Below are 13,746 nucleotides of genomic sequence, written 5' to 3'. Positions count from 1 at the left end.
ATGGGAGACCAGGAAAAGTACCAGGCTCCTGGCTTCGGATCTGTACGATGCGGCAGCCACAGTGCGTGCCAGCCACAGTGCGCGCCGGCCGCGGCGGCCATTGGAGGGTGAACCAATGGCAAAATGGAAGACCTTTCTCTCTGTCTCTCTCTCTCTCACTGTCCACTCTGCCTGTCAAAAAAAAAAAAAAAATTAAAAATTTTTAAAAAAAGATAAAAAATAGAAAAAGAGGAAAAATAAATAAGACTTACTCTACAGATACTACAATTCACTGCTCACCTATAGAATGAAACACCATGAACTTTGTTAAGGGACAAAAATCCCAATGAAGCACACTGGAGAGCTCAAAGGTGGCACCAGCTTAAAGAAACGGAATTATCAGGCACATAAATGAAACCGGACTTCCATCCAACCACAGACACATGAAGACTTCACATGGATTAAAGACCTAATGTGAAAGACAAAACCATGAAGTTGATATAATAAATAATATGATTTTTATAACAAAGGGATAGGAAATAATTTGCTTTGCAAAGCCTCCAAAATAAAATATTGATGAACTATATCAAATTTAAAGATTTCTGTTCAATCAAGAATAAAATGGACAAAGTAAGGCTAGGAGAATACATGCAATATTTAAGACCAATCAGGGACTATCTGAAATAAACAAAGTAGTACTTCTAAATCAATAGAAAAAAATGCGAAAACATCCAGTAGGAAAAACGTGAAATGAATTTGAAGGGGAATTTACAGAAAAGAGAAATCTAAAAATCAAGCAGAGGAAGAGATAATCATATGCCACAATAATCAGATGCAACTAAAATAAGTCGTTTACACTCATTAGATGGGAATAGGGAATACAAAAGCTTAACAAAGCTAAGTGACCCCTACATAGTAGCCTGACGCTACGTCATAATGCCTACATCATTTACCTCACTGCATCTCATCAGGTAGTCTTCCAACACCTTGTATTACCACAAAAAGAAGGGTGGAGCACAACACACTAAGACATTTTCAGAGACAACACTGGCTTAACTTTTATTACAGTCTATTGTTATAATTGTGTAGCCACTGCTACCGTCTCTTACTGCACCTAATTTATAAATTAAATGTGACCACCAGTTATTGATGTATAGGAAAAAAAACATAGTGTATGTGAAGTCTAATACTATCCATAGCTTCAAGCATCCACTGGGGACTTACAATATATGCTCCACAGATGGGGAGAACCACTGTATTTTAAAAGAACACACCTATTAGCAAGTACATACACTGAATGATTGGGTTCTCAAATAAATAGAGAGAAGAATAAAAAGGATTGTCCACATCCAGCTGGCATGAATACGCAAAGGAACAAGGCCCTATGGAAATAAGTGTCACCAAACAAAAGTTTACAAAATAACACATATTCTTATTGCATATAATGTGCTGTTTATATTTTCTACTTCCTTTTTCACTATATAATGCTGCTCTCTGTCTACTAAATTGATTGCAGAACGTACCAGTGGGTTATAACTTTGAATTTTAAAACACTGATGTGGATAATAATAAGGGCATTGTGCTGAATTCCTGGAATAATAATAATAGCACCATGCACTCATTAAAAAGGAAGGGTCTTAAACCAGAGCTCAAGCACACATGGCAGAACTGAGAAAAAGCGCCTCTTGTGCCGCTTTCTCCCAAAGATTCGCATCCACAGGGAATTACCACAAGTCTGGGTTTGCTCCCGGCCACACAGCTCTGACCTAAACAGCACTTCCGGAGAGTGAACTTTTCACCCTGACTTCAGCCCCGCTTTGTCGGACAAAGGCCAAAACGAAAGCAGGAAATGATATGCCACTTGCTAAAGCATAAAGAGATATTTTAAAACAAAAAGGGATATTTGGAAGCACTCCTTAAACACAGCAAGTAAGACGTAGAAGCATGAAAGTTCGATCCTGCTCTGAGAGGTGGAAGGATGGAAAATAAGAAAAGGGGTGGAAGTGCTAAGGGACCAAAATAACGAGAAGGGAAAACTTGGAGACAGGAGTAGGTCACACGGATGTCAAGAGAGCAGGAAGCCAGTGAGAGTGGGAGAAGCTGGATGGTAGATTACACAAGAAAATGGGCTGCTCCAAATTTACAGTTCAATAAATAAAAATTAAAGTAAGTAAAAATGTCTACTCCCAATTAACCAACGGTTGTCTTTTTGAGGGCAGATATAGGGCCTTCTTAGACCAGAAGGTCTTATCAGAAAACATTCATTGGGGCCAGTACTGAAAATAGTACTTTCTAGATATTTAAATAAGGTCAGATGCTTGCGGGTTGAATGAGGTCCAAGAAAGAGCAGGGCACAGAACCAGCTTCTGCCTTTGCCACTGTGCCACGGGGAGAGCTGAGAAGGTGTGGAGTCTGGCACACGGACCCCATCACTCTCTCTGCAGCTTCTTCACAGACTGGACAGTGTTCCCCAGGAGGCAACATTTGCTGGGGGATCCCCAAGAAGGGGCTGAAAGAGCTTGGGTTTGAAGTAGGCATTGGAACAGAGAGTTAGGTTAACAGAGGTGTTATTTAAAACAAAGTTCCATAGAATCCGTGCAACAAAAGGCACCTGGGAAAGAAGGGTAATCTGGACGTGGAGAGGAATGGCCCTTGATCTACCAGGTGGGAGGAAGGCAGAAAAGAGCTGGCTGTGCCGGTAAGGTAGGGGAAAGGAAGAGAAGTGAGTTGCTGGAATGGGTGTGTTAATGAGGGAAGGGCCTACAGGAAGCAGGTGTAGTTTTTGCATCATTTCCAGAGCCTGGTCCTTAAATGACAGGTGTCCACAAAGCACACACACTGCATTAAAGGTAATGGCCAGCTATTTTTTTTTTAAGATTTATTTATTTATTTGAAAGTTAGAGTTACACAGAGAGAGGATAGGCAGAGGGGGATGGGGGAGGTCTTCCATCCATTGGTTCATTCCCCCAGATGGCCACAATGGCCTGAGCTGCGCCGATCCAAAGCCAGAAGCCAAGAGCTTCTTCCAGGTCTCCCATAAGGGTGCAGGGGCCAAAAGACTTGGGCCATCTTCCACTGCTTTACCAGGTCATAGCAGAGAGCTGGATTGGAAATGGAGCAGCCAGGTCTCCAACCGGCACCCATATGGGATGCTGGCACTTCAGGCCAGGGTGTTAACTCGCTGTGCCACAGCGCGGGCCCCAGCCAGCTATTTTTGATTTTGATGAAAACACAGCTTGAGTGATATGCACAGTACTACTAAAAGCAGTCATTCATTCAAAATCAAGCTCTGCAATACCAGTGTAATTCTTACAACTCTGCAAGGTAAACTACACCACTTTGGGCAGATGAAGGAACAGGTCAGCACATACGCTAAGCGCTCAGGATGACACAGGACTAAGAGGCAAAGCTATCACGCAAACCCAAGGCTTTCTGGTCTCAAAATGAAACACACTGATGTTCAGAAAGTATGCTTGAGTAAAAACTGATTAAGTAAGGGGCCAGCACTGTAGCGTAGCAGGTAGGGCCGCTGCCTGCGATGCAGGCATCCCATATGGGCACTGGTTTGAGTCCAGGCTGCTCCACTTCTGATCCAGCTCTCTGCTATGGCCTGGGAAAAAAGTGGAAGATAGCCCAAGCCCTTGGGGCCCCCTGCACCTGTGTGGGAGACCCAGAAGAAGCTCCTGACTCCTGGCTTCGGATCAGCTCAGCTCTAGTCGTTGCAGACAACTGAAGAGTGAACCAGTGAATGGAAGATCTCTCTCTCTCTCTCTCTCTCTCTATATATATATATATATATATATATCCCCCCTCCCTCCCTCCCTCTCTCTCCCTCTCCCACTGTATAACTCTGACTTTCAAATAAATAAATCTTTTAAAAAAGTATTAAATTAGACATAAAGAAGAGTTTCCTCCATTTAAAAACACTAGAATGGGTACTGGAAGTGTAAAATACCAGTGTCAGCTTCCCAATGTTGATTATTAGATGGAGGTTATTAAAGATACTACTATTAGGGAAGCTGGGAGAAGTTACATGCCAACCCTGTCTGATCACTGCAGCTCCCTGCAATGTAAAGTTCTTTAAAGAACTGTTTTAACAAATGGAAGATTGGGGCCGGTGTCGTGGCACAGTGGGTGAAGTCCACTGCCTGCAACACTGGCATCCCATGTCAGAGCGCCAGTTCCAGTGTCTGCTGCTCCATTTCTAATCCAGTTCCCTGTTGCTGTGCCTGGGAAAGTAGCAGCAGATGATCCAAGTGTTTGGGCCGCTGCCAGCCACGTGGGAGAACTGGATGGAGCTCCAGGCTCCTGGCTTTGACACGACCTAGCATTGGCTATTGTGACCATTTGAGGAATGAACCAGCAAGTAGAAGATTTCTGTCTCTCTATTCTCTAAGACTACCTTTCAAATAAACAAATCATTATATTTTTAAAAGATAATAATTGGAATATATTTCTAGAAAACATTTTGGGTTTTTGCAAAATGTCAGTTTTCAGTTGTCTGCAGTTACACAAATACCACAAGAAATAAAATAATAGGCCGGCGCCGTGGCTCACTAGGCTAATCCTCTGCCTAGCGGCGCCGGCACACTGGGTTCTAGTCCCAGTCGGGGCGCCGGATTCTGTCCCGGTTGCCCCTCTTCCAGGCCAGCCCTCTGCTGTGGCCAGGGAGTGCAGAGGAGGATGGCCCAGGTGCTTGGGCCCTGCACCCCATGGGAGACCAGGAAAAGCACCTGGCTCCTGGCTCCTGCCATCGGATCAGCGTGGTACGCCGGCCGCAGTGCACCAGATGCGGCGGCCATTGGAGGGTGAACCAACGGCAAAGGAAGACCTTTCTCTCTGTCTCTCTCTCTCACTGTCTACTCTGCCTGTCAAAAAAAAAAAAAATTAAAAGAAATAAAATAATAGATTTCTTGTACTCCTATCCAATTTCAATTAACTCTATTAAGCCTATATTGCCACAATCATACTATTTCATCAATACAAATTTATGTGCTCAGGCTTTTTTTTTTTTAACTTTTTTTGTTACTGTGTACCAGTTACCACTCATATCTCAATTGAACATCATGAAAATGAAATTCCTACCTGACATTAAAAGAATAATTGATAAGAAAACTTCTATTTTTATCATAAAAATTATTGAACTACTTTTCAGTAAATTGGAGCATTTGGAAACAGTTAAGATTTACTGGGTGCCTTTTGTCATTTAATTCTCAGTATTACAATAATAAGGTAAAAATTAATATATCAATTTTACAGGTAAGTAAAACCAGACTCAAGGATTAATTTGCTGAAGTCACATACTATTAAGTAGCTAAATGAGAACTCAAACTCAGATCTCTAAACATGAAACACATCACCCTGCCTGCCTCTCCCCACTCTCATTCCTACGCTTAGCTACTGCACCCTTTACCCACCAAATCTTAACAGCAAAATACCTATCCTAAGCACATTCACACAGTTAAAAAAAGATTCTCAATATTCGTTCCTGGCTTCTATTTAAGTTAAAGTTTGTTACTGAAGCTGAAGAAAAATCTTAGAAGAATGAAAGAAATGCAAGTGGTATTCCAAGCGACAATATGTGCACGCCCAAGTGGGAAACATGAGAAGAACAGCTGCCAAGTTCATTTTGGCCTCCTCTGATACTATCTCACTGATCTGGGGCCAACTTACATTTGTTTCTCTCCGGTTTTCCCTCCCCCATTTCTACTTCATTCCAGAAGTATATAAAAGTCATAGCAAAGAAGCTGGATAGAGTTTCCAAGAATACACTGAAAATACTGTCAAATAAGGGAATAGCTACACAGTCCAAGCATAACCTTCCATTAAGCTAAATTCTAAAACGCTTAAACAAGTCTTTATGGGATGATAAATAATAACAGGAAACAAATTATCTAAATGTTGATTATAAAAACAAATACATCGTGGGGAGAAGGGAATGTTGAAAAGAAGTTATTAAATGTGACTTTTAATCTAGACTTTTGTACATGGTATTATAATTTAATAAGAATGCACCTTCAACTTTCTAATACACTTTTTTTTTTAAAAAAGATTTACTTATTTATTTGAAAGGCAGAGTTAGAGACAGGGAGAGATAGAGAAAGAATCTTCCATTCACTGGTTCACTCCCCAAATGGTTGCAATGGCCAGAGCTGAACCAGGCCAAAGCCAGGAGCCAGGAGCTTCTTCCAGGTCTAGTCACATGATCGCACCAGCCCAAGTGCTTGGGCCATCTTTGCTGTTCTCTCAGGTGCACTAGCAGGGAGTTGGATCAAAAGCGGAGCTGCTGGGACTGGAACCAGTGCCCATATGGGACACCTGAGCTTCAGGTGGTAGCCTTATTGCTATGCCACGTAGCCGGCCCCTCAATATACTTTTTAATTGAAACATATTTTAAGTTTTTAATTATGTTTAATTCTGCTTTTAGCTATTGTTCCCCGGTGCTGATTCCTATCTGTTCAACCCTGGAGCTAATGAGTCTAAGGTTTTGGACACTAATATTACAACTAAAACCCAGCAGGACTGACCATTGTTTTTAAAGGTTCAAAGATTTCATGACATCGTCCTTAACTTCTATCCCTACTTCAAATTATTGTAGTCTAATATACATAATTGTCATTATTTTTACAAAGAAATAAGCAGTTCTCAACCACAGTTTTTCAAAGGATCAAAGTAAAAATGGCTAATTGATTTGTATTTTAAAAGTCGCCTGGGTGTTTTTCCCTTTTGATATTATATGATATCCCTAATTTCTTCTTTCCAACTACTTGGTGAATTAGTGGACAGTACTACATTGGTATAACAGTAGTTATAAAATAGCTTCCTAGAAAGTGAGACACACACGCTTTTCAAAAAAATGTGTCTTCTCCAACAACTGCATATGAGCCAACAATACTTCCAAATATTTCTATTCTTAGGTTCAGGGGCTTAGCATAATAACGCTATGGTGCCTGGTCTGCAAGTCTCCTATCACCTCGAAAGAAAGAAAAAAATGAGACTAAAGAACTGGGTCAGGGATCTGGCACTGTGGTGCAGCGGGTAAAGCCGCTGCCTGTGACGCAGGCATCCCATACCAGCATCAGTTTGTATTCTGGCTGCTCCATTTCCCATCCAGCTCCCGGATAATGGCCTGGGAAAAGCAGCAGAAGCTGGCTCAAATACCTGGGCCCCTGACACCCATGAGGGAGACATGAAGGAAGCTGATGGCTCCTGGCTTCCTCCTGGCCTAGTCCTGGTCATTGAGGCCATCTCAGGAGTGAACCAGTGGATGGAAGACATCTGTCTCTCCCTCTCTCTGTAGCTCGGACTTACAAATAAATAAACCTCCAACACACACACACACACAAAGAACTGGGTCAGGCATTGTGTCAATCCTGGGACGTACCCACAAGAAATACTTGAGTGCCCTCTCTAACAGGTTCATACTCTAACGGAAGAGACAAAGTTAACACATAATCGTAATTCAGTGTGGTGAATCATGTTACAAGAATAAGCACAGGGTGCTAGAGAGTATATGGGGTGGGACTTTTAATATAACCCAAAATAGGAGGAGTTCCCCAGAGGAAGTGACATCCAAGAGAGATTAAAAGGTAACCACTTTGCATCCAAAGATGGCTATAATTTAAAAAGGCTGCCAGTAACAAGTGTTGAGGAAGATGTGGGGAAACTGGAATACTCATCTATTGATAGTGGGAATGTAAATAGGTAAAGATACATTGGAAAACACTTTAGCAGTTCCTACAAATGTTAAGCATAGACTTTACTCAACGATCATGAAATTTCACTTCCTGATATGCAAGTGGATTTCAGTAGAGCATGGAAAACAAAACTAAAAGATAAGTTTATTTTGTTGCAAAAAATTTGAAATCCATGCCTTGTTTTTTTGTTTTTTCAGGATACACATCTTCCATGAATCTTCTGAAGATCCCTCATATAAACCCAAGAGAACTAAAAATACGTCCACTCAAAAACCTTGTATGTAAATATTCACAGCAATGCTACTCAAAATAGCCAAAAAGTGGAAACAGTCCAAATGTTCCTCAATGACACAATGGTCAGAATGGGCAAACAATCCAAATCTCAATGAATGGATAAATAAAATGCGTTACATTCCAAAATGGACTATTACTCTGTCATCGAAAAAAATCAAATAGCAACATGTGCTCAACATGAATGAACACAGATGAACCTTAAAAACTTTATGCTAAATAAAAATGTCAGACACAAATGGTTACAAATTACATGATTCCACTTTTATGAAATGTCTAGAATAGGCAAATGCTTTGACAGTAGATTAGTAATTTCCAAGGGCTAGCGGGAAAGGAGGAATGGAGAGTAACTAGACATGGGTACAGAGTTTCTATTCAGGATGATGAAAATATTCTAGAACTAAATCACGACGATTCTTGAGCAATTTCGTGAATGTGCTAAAAACCATTAATGCTACAATTTAAAATGGTGAATTGAGGGGAAAAGAAAATTAAGAAAAATTATGGAAGAATACAGCAAGAATGATAGACTGATAAAGGGAAACTGAAGTGGGTGTCAGAGCAGAGAGGAAGAAGAGCAAGGTTCCACAGCTTGGGAAGAAGCCACTGACCGGGACCAGGGTGTGCTCATCTTCCACTAGAGGCAAGGACATGGTGTGAGCACAGGTTCACTGTGAGAATGTGCAGACGGAAGTCTAAAGCTCCTGTTCTGATTGGCAGTATTCCACAACTTGGAGGAATAGAAAGTTGTAGGTGAATGGAAGAAGTTAAGAACAACCTCTATAAAGAATAGCAGGCAGAAATGCCTTGAGAATAAGCCAGCTCTTGGTAGCTTCTCATATCCATCCTCTAAAAAAATAAGAATTTCCACGTTGAACACTATAAGCAATTTACTTGGGTTTAAAATGAACAGGGACATCCCAGAAGGGATTTTTCTCCTCCAGCCAATCTCCTGGATCCTTGAGTGAGGGCATGAGTGGCTCCAGGCTTAATTCTATTGCTTTTTACCGCAATATTTGCATCTTGTCCAGGGTTTTCCTATTTCATTCATCAATTGCCTTAGTCGGGTACTGGGCTGGCTGCTTCTTACTTAATTTGTTTTTCCAAAATTGTATGACATTATTTCAAGATCTGCATCCTGGAGACATCAAAAATGGGTACCAAGATGTCTCTCAGGTACCTTCTAATAACTTTAAAGGAAAACACATTTTGACATTATCCATTGTATCTGATCATTCTTTTTCTATTGATATTTCAAAATCATTTTCTTCAACACTAAGAAACCAGAATTTTATTTGGTATGTTCCAGATTTCAAAACATGCTAAATAGTTTTTCTTTTCTAAGTTTCAATATCTATTAATTCATATTAAATGAATAAAAGTAGCTTTTACCTTTAGTTGGTAACGTTGATATAGAAAATTTTGTCAGGAACTTCCAAATCAAGATCTAGCACTCCGCAGATAAGAATGGAGCAATTCCATCTGATGATTTTACCTGTTGGCAAAAGTCATGACTTGTTAGAATGCCATGTGAAAGAAAGATGTTGCACAGTTATTGCAGAATCAGGTAAGGAGGGTAACATTTATTCATGATTTTGCTTTTACCTATCATCAAGTGTAATCCAAACACATTAAGTGGGAAATTCCTCAAATAATTCAGAAGTTTTAAATAACTTTTATTTCAATATATTGGTAACAATTTTATTATCCGTCATTTTAATATCTTCCTGTGCCCAATTCCATAAATTAAACAGGATTAAAACACAGTCTATATGTGGGTTTGGATAGTATCTACAGCTTGAGGCATCTACTAAGGGTCCTGGAACACATACCCCATGGATAACGGGAGACTTATATACTAAGACTTCAAGAAAGCTTCGAAGTTTTCTATTTCTACTCATTAGACAAATACACACCAGTTAACATTTTTTGAAAGCTTCCTATATAGCACATACTTTCCCACATATGTCCTCATTTGTTTCTTATCCCAATGCCATTTTACAGATGAAGAAAATAGCTCACAGATGGCAAAGTCGGGATTTGTACCCAGGGCTTCTGGCTCTAGATTCTGAGTTCTTACTCACTGTAAATATCATCTTGACGGAGGTCCACATATATAATTCTATGAAAAAGTCTTACAACTTAGAGGGTATAAGGAATCCTAGCTGGTTTATTGCCAGTGCATCTTAAGACAGGTAAATGTGCTCCAAATTTCAAAGAACTATAGCCAGGGTAATAGAAAAGAGACTGAACCAAGGGGTAGCAATTTGAGTTGTTTAGGCAAAGTGTCAACAAACTGGCTACATTTTGGGCTCTATCAGAAACACTCTGTGCCTGAGTTTACTCCATGAGATGGTCTCAAATGTGCTCAAGTTGCATTACTGAAAAAAAGAAAACACAGTCAAATCCATCACTCTTCCACTGCCAATCTCCCTCCCTGCCTCTCTCTCTCTCTCTCTCTCTCTCTCTCTCTCTCTGATTTCTCATTGAGTTTACCCATCCTTCAGGCTCTGGTGAAGTCTATTCTCTCTCTTCTTCCACACAGCCCATCAGTCTCTTCTCTCATCTTACACTTTGTTAATGAAGGTCTTTCCTTGACAACATAGTATTTATTAGGAAAGTAGACAATTCAACTTATTCCTTCCAATCTTTTTCAGAAAGGAGCAGAGCATGAGCAAATAAACACACAGAACACTGAACACAACACTCTCTAATTATGTGTAACAGGAGTACATCATGAGCTTGACTGGAAGCCTTGGGGGACAGGCAGCAGGCTGCAGAGCATGGAGCAGGTGGCAGAGTGCTGGGTGGCAGCACTAATTAGACTACAGTTCCCTCCTTTAGGGACACTGTGTGTTTGCTCACTCCTTTCGTGTATATGTTTACTCGTACTTGCAGATACATAAATATGTGGAGATTCAACAAGTGAACTTGAAACAAGGCTTGTCGTCACTATATTTCCAAGTCAATTTTGCCAACGTGAGGGTTCTTTCCTCAGATTTTGACTCTCTGATTCTCCAATCTTGTTTTCTTTCTATTTTGCTTTGATCCAATCTTGATTTCTACTGTTCTTCCTAAACACTTAAAATAGAAGCCTTCCCCCAAAAAACTCCTGGTCTGTTTAGGGCCCAGGAACTGGTTCTGGAGATAAGAGAAGCGCCTTTAAGGACCAGCACACCGTGTTAGTATCCTCAATCAATGGCATTTCTTTCCATCATTGCAGTGGGAGGAGGGATCCCACTGCTAACACATGGCCAAACGCAATTGTTCTTCAGATTCTCTAGCCTTTATTCCATGTGCGTTATGCATAGTGTAGTAGTAGCAGCAATGATAACATAGTATTTACCCATCTACATCAGATCCCTTCTGTATACCTTGTTGGTATTTTAACCCCATGGTCAGCGCAATACTCCAAGAGGTAGGCACTGTTACTACCTACATTTTGTAAATGAAAAACAAAAATATTAGCTTACTGGTTCAAAGTCACACGGTGGTGAGTGGTGGAGGCAGGACTGGAGACCAAGCAGCCTGATTCCACACAACAGCTAATCCTATTAATCTAAAATGCCTCGGATGGCACCGCGGCTCACTAGGCTAATCCTCCACCTCCGGCGCCAGCACACCGGGTTCTAGTCCCGGTCGGGGTGCCAGATTCTGTCCCAGTTGATCCTCTTCCAGTCCAGCTCTCTGCTGTGGCCCAGGAGTGCAGTGGAGGATGGCCCAAGTCCTTGGGCCCTGCACCCCAAATGGGAGACCAGGAGAGGCACCTGGCTCCTGGCTTCGGATCAGTGTGGTGCGCCGGCACAGAGCACCGGCCGCAGCGGCCACTGGGGGGTCAACCAACGGTAAAGGAAGACCTTTCTCTCTGTCTCTCTCTCACTGTCCACTCTACCTGTCAAAAAAAAAATCCAAAATGCCTCAGCAACATTGCAATACTCACAATGATGGTCCTAAGACACTCCAAGGTTCTGTCTCTTCTCTGTCTCAGTTGAGTGAATTGTATAGATATACAAACCATGCACAGTGTCCACAAAGGGCCTGGTCTCATGAAAATTTATTGTTTCTTCACAATTCCATAAAAATCCAAAACTAAAAGTGTGATTTAATAATTTCACTAAGAGTCATATCAAATAAAATCCAAAGTATGATAGAATTAAGAAACTATTCTCTATTATAACTTTGTATAATGAGGCCAGCGCCGTAGCTCACTAGGCTAATCCTCGGCCTTGCAGTGCCGGCACACCAGGTTCTAGTCCCGGTCGGGGCGCCGGATTCTGTCCCAGTTGCCCCTCTTCCAGGCCAGCTCTCTGCTGTGGCCCGGGAAGGCAGTGGAGGATGGCCCAAGTGCTTGGGCCCTGCACCCCATGGGAGACCAGAAGTACCTGGCTCCTGGCTTTGGATCAGCGCGGTGTGCCGGCCACAGCGCACCGGCCGCAGCAGCCATTGGAGGGTGAACCAACGGCAAAGGAAGACTTTTCTCTCTGTCTCTCTCTCTCACTGTCCACTCTGCCTGTCAAAAAAATAAAAAACATAAATAAATAAATTTGTATAATGAAGTAAAAAGTAAAACTCTTATACTAATAACTTTTTTTTTTACTTTTCATTTTAAAGGAATTCCAAACATGCAGAAATGTGCAAATCATTCAAAAACCTCTCCCATACTCTCTACAGAGAGACTCCGCTGATGTCGAGCCAGTCACCTGAGTAGTATCTTTTTTCATGCAAAGATCCCATCCAGGATCACTCCTTTTGCACTTTGCTGTCATTTCTCTTCAGCATCCTTCCATCTGGAACATCCCTTGACCTTCATGATCTTTACATTATAGAAGACTTCAGGTTAATCATTTGGTAAAATGACTCCTAACTGGGCTTATGAAAGTGCTCTCAGGAGAAGACCCAAGGGTTACATTTCCTGGGAATGACGGTGGATCCTTCTCATTGCATCCCATCACTGAAACACGATGTCAGGTTGTTCCATCACTGTGTCTGGGACCTTTGATTATTTCAGTAAGGTCTCATCATCAAAGTTTCTCCAGTAAAGGTAACTGTTTCCCTCTATAAAGAATAAGCAGTGGTGGGCGGACACTTTGTGATTATATAAATATCCTGGTCCTCATTCGGTTTTACTCACTGGTTTTAGCATCCATCAAGGTCCTTACCAGAATTAATCATTACTACGAAGACTGTCAAATGGCCATCTTTCTAATTCTGGCATTCTTTATCAGATGGTCAGGCTTTTACTTATTTATGTCAGTGTGGACTCAGGGTGTCTCATTTATTCAGTGGGACATAATCTGTAGTTTTGGTGCTTGAATTCTGCTGGTTTAGACAAGGGATTTCTACAAATCCCTTCAGGCTGATGGCTATGTCCTTGCAATCTCTCCATTGTTTGTCTAGCACTTCCCTATCTTCCCGCACAACCAGGCATTTAGGCTCATGCTGTACCTTCCCTGCCCAGCCCTAAAACCAGGCTTCCCCCCTCTCCCCAAAGACTTGGAATTCCTTTTACCAAAGACTGGCATTTAGACACTAAGATGGAAGTGGTGAATGTGATCCCATTTGCTGGGCAAGCACAGTTAGGAAATGGGCAAGGGGTATGTGTTTGTGCATGAATGTATTTATGGGAACATACATACTTTAACATTTATATTATTCTTTAAAATATTTTGTGGCCAGCACTGTGACAGGATGGATGAAGCCGCTGCCTGTAACTCCAGAGTGCCAGTTTGAGTCCCGGCTGCTCTGCTTCCAATTCAGCTCCCTGCTAATGGCCTGGGAA

At 41.5% G+C, this 13,746-nt stretch overlaps 1 long non-coding RNA gene across 11 annotated transcripts in view; it reads right to left on the bottom strand.

The window, feature by feature from the left end:
* LOC103349704 (uncharacterized) overlaps window positions 1–13,746 on the bottom strand; it is a 451,983-nt gene that overhangs the window by 168,003 nt on the left and 270,234 nt on the right. For all 11 annotated transcript variants that reach the window (XR_011388772.1, XR_011388773.1, XR_011388767.1 and 8 more), the window contains one exon: window positions 9,360–9,462. This is a non-coding gene — a long non-coding RNA (uncharacterized lncRNA). The remainder of the gene's footprint in view (window positions 1–9,359; window positions 9,463–13,746) is intronic.

Source organism: Oryctolagus cuniculus, chromosome 5 (genome assembly GCF_964237555.1).
Source record: "Oryctolagus cuniculus chromosome 5, mOryCun1.1, whole genome shotgun sequence".
Classification (NCBI taxonomy): domain Eukaryota; kingdom Metazoa; phylum Chordata; class Mammalia; order Lagomorpha; family Leporidae; genus Oryctolagus; species Oryctolagus cuniculus.
This window is presented reverse-complemented; position numbering and strand designations above follow the sequence as displayed.